Source organism: Calidris pugnax, unplaced genomic scaffold, assembly GCF_001431845.1.
Source record: "Calidris pugnax isolate Ruff unplaced genomic scaffold, ASM143184v1 scaffold153, whole genome shotgun sequence".
In the NCBI taxonomy this organism is placed as follows: domain Eukaryota; kingdom Metazoa; phylum Chordata; class Aves; order Charadriiformes; family Scolopacidae; genus Calidris; species Calidris pugnax.
In genome coordinates this window covers 6184521-6190006 of record NW_015090999.1, presented here as the reverse complement: position 1 = coordinate 6190006, position 5486 = coordinate 6184521, and positions in this window count along the sequence as shown.

The following is a 5486-nucleotide window of genomic DNA, read 5'->3' as shown; positions in this document are numbered from 1 at the left end:
GCAAAATGGTAATAAAAAATGACTGTATAAAAATGGCTACTTAGTTAACAAAGCCAGTTTTTTTTACTTATGTGGCATAGCCCTTTATTTCAGGTCTAGCAAGTATCCCTATTGCTCTATCTTTTTAGCTCATCTCTGCTTATTACCATATCTCCACTGACCACAGTGACAATGAAGGAAGGATTATAATTTTTTTTGCCCTTGTCCCTCTTTGGTTACAAAACTTAGTTACTCAGTTTCTGCTTATCCAGAACACGATCTACAACGCGGCCCTTTTTTTGGCCAGTGAAGTTCAAGAGACTCTCAAATTCTTTCCACATTTTTAGGAAATATTCACCCTCTGGTTATGCATATATGCATATATAACACGATTTCTGTGCTTGTCACACCTCTGTCCTCTGCAAACAAAGCACAAACGCGGGACACAAAAATGAGCTAATTTGTAACTTGTAGCTCTACAGTAGAATGGAAACAACAAATACACCTAATTAGAACATTTCCAAAAAATTCACTTCTTTGTGAATTGTCTTAGGAAAGTAGCAATTTTATTTTAATGAAACCTAAACAAAGAAAGAAGTTGCAAATTACTAGTTTACACCTTTCCAAAGAGTTTCTCTCCTAAAGTGAAAACACTGTACATTCAATACTTTATTACCTAGGCTTACCACAATGACTGTTGTATATATACACCATGAAAAACATCTTGTTTTCACTAGTATAGCTGTGTTAGTACAGTGTAAGAATAGTTGTGATGAAATTTCAAATGCACATAAGTTATATTTTCAATTTGCTAACTAGCTATAACACTTTAAGTACCACTACCTGCTCACCCACATCTTCCTTGACTTTTGTTAGTGTCTCCCTGCTAGAAGATCCTACCTTTGTGGCAGAGAGGGAGGAAAGGAGATGAACCACTTTGGTGAAAATTTAAGGAATTTATTTTTAAAAATATCTGTCAATGATGAGGTGTAGTATAAACTGGTAGACTTTGCACTGAATCAACTGTGATGAAGACATATCTGTCAGGAGAGAGTAAGTGATGGACACCACCAGCAGCTAGCTAGAAAAATAGAAATATAATTTACTCATTTGTAACAGCTGGATTTGTAAGAGTGTATCTGTCAAAGCTTTAATGAAAAGGAGAATAATAACCAACAAGTTTGAAGTTAGAAGGCTGCCTTGTTAAATGAAGGGTCAGAGTTATCTCATCCAGCTAAAGATATTTAAGACAATTAATTATGAATTAGTAACCTTAGATCCCCTTTATAGATAATGGAAAGAATTAAGAGTGCTGATTTTATGCTGAGAAGATTTTCCTTTTGGGATTTTCCTGTTTATTAATTTGTTATATGGAATGCCTTAAGGTTAACAGCTTAGATTGAAATAGTTAACTTTTAGGTCCTGAATAAGAGCAAAATATCAGCCAAAATGAATGAAAAAATTCTGTCTAGACTCAAAAGAAAGTAAAATTTCTCTTCAAACAGCTTCAGAAGTTGACTGTCCATAGAGCCTGGAATTCTGAGCAAAAAGGTTTCCCTATATCTTGAGGTTTTTCTGCTAAAGTAGGAATCTTACAGTCACTCTAATACATGGAAATAAAGTAACTAAGTCATTTAGTATGGCATGAATCTGTAATTTATAGTGAGAATATTCTCCTGATGAAGTCCATTGGAAGAAAAGTATGAGACATATGTGTCCATGGAAACTACTGCAATGTTATGTGATTGCAGTGGTGATCTTGAAGGGTTCAGTGATCAGGTTTATTCGAATAGTTAAAGAACAAAAAGCAAGCAAACGAACAAAAAATGAAGAAACCCCACCAAATTCCCCAAAACCTCTTTATTCCTTTTTTACGAAGTGTAATGTTCCCAAAAAAGAAATCCAGTCCTGACCTTAGTGAAAAATGTAAATTTCAGAAACTTGTGTCCACTGTTTCTGTATTAACAATTAGATGGAGGCAGTCTGTGTGTGGAATGCTTAGTCACATAGCTATTTTAAAAAATCATAGAATCATTGCAGTTGGAAAAGACCCTTATGATCATCGAGTTGCCAAACTGTATTTGTTTTCTCCTTTTACCACCTGTAATTTTCAAGTGTATGAAGCCAGACCCTCTTTCAAAAAAGCAATCTGAAAAATTTTCATTAGCATGCAACAGCTTTTACAACTAGGTAAGAACTCAGAGCACCCTTGGAAAATCAGATCAAAACCTGAGAAAGTTAAACTGGTTTTGCTATTTCTGTGTTGTTAAATAACAGATTCCTTGGTAATGAGGGGTTTTCTCATGGTTTAACTTTTGCATCTGCAATTGTTTTTCCCTGAGATAAATGTAGATGATATAAGTATCTGAAGTGTATCTGAATAATTTGACCATTCCACTATTAATGAAAATGTCATAAATATAGATGTCATCCCTAAGGAAACTACAAAGGCAATAGAACTGTAAGACTGAACATCAAAGAAGGAGATAATTCATCTATTTGGTGCAGTTTATATTTAGGGTCTACAATAAGAACTACAGTATGAACAACTTCATCCCAGGTAAAATGTTGTCATTTTGGCTGCGTTTAACTTCTAAGACTAACCTGTTCAACTCAATATCTGGAGAAATCCAGACAAAAAATCCAGTACCTGGAAATCCAGTACCTTCTCAGCCCTTGGAAAGCAAGACTAACAGCTTTCATAGTTTCTAATTACTAATAATTCTGAAATCTACTTTTAACAACTTAGTCAAAAGTTTACATCTAAAGGTACATCATCTTGATATTAGCAAAAAAAAAAAAAAAAAAAAAAAAAAGCAAGAAAAGGAAAGAATAAGGCTGTCTGATGATGTTGCATATCTGGAGAATGCCCAAAAAAAAAAAAAAAAAAAAAAAAAATCGCAGGAAAATACATTAGTGGACACATGCAGGGAAGGTTTCCTGCTGTGTCATAATAATAAAATAAGTAAACCAAAATTGTTCAAATGTTCTTTTTCACATTCAGTTTAGAAAGTGCTTCACACACTTGTGCCAGAAAAATAGTCAAGGTAGACTACAGCATGGCTGTGTTCTGTATTTATTCAGGGCTCTTATTTTCCCTCCTCCAAGGACCCAAACTCCTAAGTTGTCCTCTCAACCCTGGGTTGACAGCCTGGGAATGGCCTCTCTGGTATTATGTGTACACCTGTAAGAAAGATGAGAAGAGTCAGGCTGACCCCACTTAAGCTGTATAAGTGGGGTCAGGCATCTCAATGGAAGTACAAACAGGTGAGTCTACTGTTGTACACACTCACAAAAATGAGTGTCTCAGTCAAGAACTAGGAGTCCATGAGGGACTCTGTATGTGCATAAGTCAAACTGATAGTCTGTTGTATAGCCTTGAGCATAAACAGGAGAGAGAGATTTTGTTTCTGCTGGCATTGTATTCTTTGGGAGTAGCATAGAATGGCTCTGGCTTTCAGAAGGAGATAGATTTTTTCTTTCCACTGCAGCTTCCTCTATTTTTGCTTAAAATTAACTTACACTTAAATTCAGAAGCAAGAACAGGTTCAGTTTTTTAAAACTATGTAATGGTTCACTTAAACAAATGATACAAAAAATCCTTATGATTTTGCATCTCTCCTTTTTCTTATAGTAAATAATGAAATTATTTTTAAGTGGCTTAAACTTATACAGGACCTTTAAATGTACATCTTACTATCATTAAGATTGGAATCAGATTATTTTATTTTGCAGAGTTTTAGTTAGTTAGAATTGCTCTAATTTTCCACTTCAATCCAATTAAACTTTCATTAAAACAGATAGAAGATTTTCTTTTGTTCTTGTTTTTAGTAGGAGTAAAACTGGGTCTTTCTCATTTAACAATTTTTCTTTCTCTTAACCCTTTTTTTCCCAGTGTCTTATGCTCAAGATGTTCATACTCCCTTTTGCTTCCCCACTGTTGTGTGCAGCTCACTGAATTTGGACATGCAGTGGTAAATCATATTTAAATCATAGTTGGATTAGAAGTTGGTTGACTTTTAAAGAGATGGTTTATTTAAAAACAGTGACTTCATCATTTCCCTTGATACAATTGCTAACAATTTAAGAGCTTAACTACTGATTTTAACTACTTTTTATAACTCCCTGCTGTTTACTTTTTATGATTTTCTTTTTAAAATATGTAGGTTTTGAAGCATGATTAAAAAATTACAAACCACTTATTCAAAGTTTTTGCAAAAAACAGTTTTAATATTTTAAAGCATATTAGCTTCAATGGTTATAAAAGCATTTTCCTAGAAAAAATATTTAAATTAGAGCAAACATTTCTAAAATGAAATAACCATTAAACAATTCATTCTTCCAAATTTCATTCTACTGTTATACAGCTGAATTCATTTTCATACAGAATGAGTGGCGAATAAAGAGAGTCATAATTTTGTACTTTATGACCTGAGCTATGTTAACATTATGCTCATTTAATGTTGCACAAAACACGCAATGAAGTAGTAATACTGGCAAAATGCAGCTGAGTCCATTAAAGACACCTTTCTCTAGAGACAGGAAGAAAATATGTATCAGAACCTAATGAAGAGTGGAGGACAAATGTAAGTCACTAGCTGAACAACTTGCAAAATAAAATATTTCTGCAGTGCTATAAAGTTTATGTGCACAAAGAGTCTTGAGAAGAAAACAATATATAGTAAGAACTAGCCATTTTCTTCAGGTCATTTCTTATTTCTGGGCTAAAGGAACAAATGTTTGCTCAACTGGTTTTTGCTAATTTTCCAAGCATAAAATCTAATTTTGCTTTGTTAATTACATGGAAGATAATTACTGAAAAAAGCATTTAGATCATGACTTACGATAATTTATAACTTCCCAAGAGCTACACTGAACTGCAATATTTTGTACCTGTATAACAACTGTTTATACAAATATGCTTATATGCTTTTCATTCTTTTAAATGAAGGTTTGCTTTAGAAGCTGATGTAACAAGACAGGAGACTAGAAGTCTAGTGTGGTCATGTAGAACTCTATGTTTTATTAATAAGAGTTTTTTCAACACTTTGATGTTAAGGTAAACCTATAGATCATTTCAGTTCAAGCAGGATCAGTAGGAAATTTCTGGCACTGATAATAAAACTTTTCATTAATACCTTGTAATGTTCTGTGAAATAAAAAACAACATAAAAAGCTTTATCTGATACCTACTCTTTGCAAACTAGTCAAATGAACTATCACATTACCTACAAGTATTTTTGTGTATTTTCCTGTGTTCATTTTTAGTTTATTTTGATAAATTATTTGCATTATTGGCATAAACCACGGTGAAGACCATGCATCATTTAGAAAGCATGTGACTGAGGCGTAAGATTTTTGACCTTAGATATAGTTATAGGAAACATTTGCTTGCTGTCTTCAGCGTTAAAGTAAGACTTTCATTTTTGTGATAATTCACATTACCCTCTGGAAACAAAAAAGAAATTTGACTCAGACGGAGAATTTTGTGTGTTATTACAATGGGA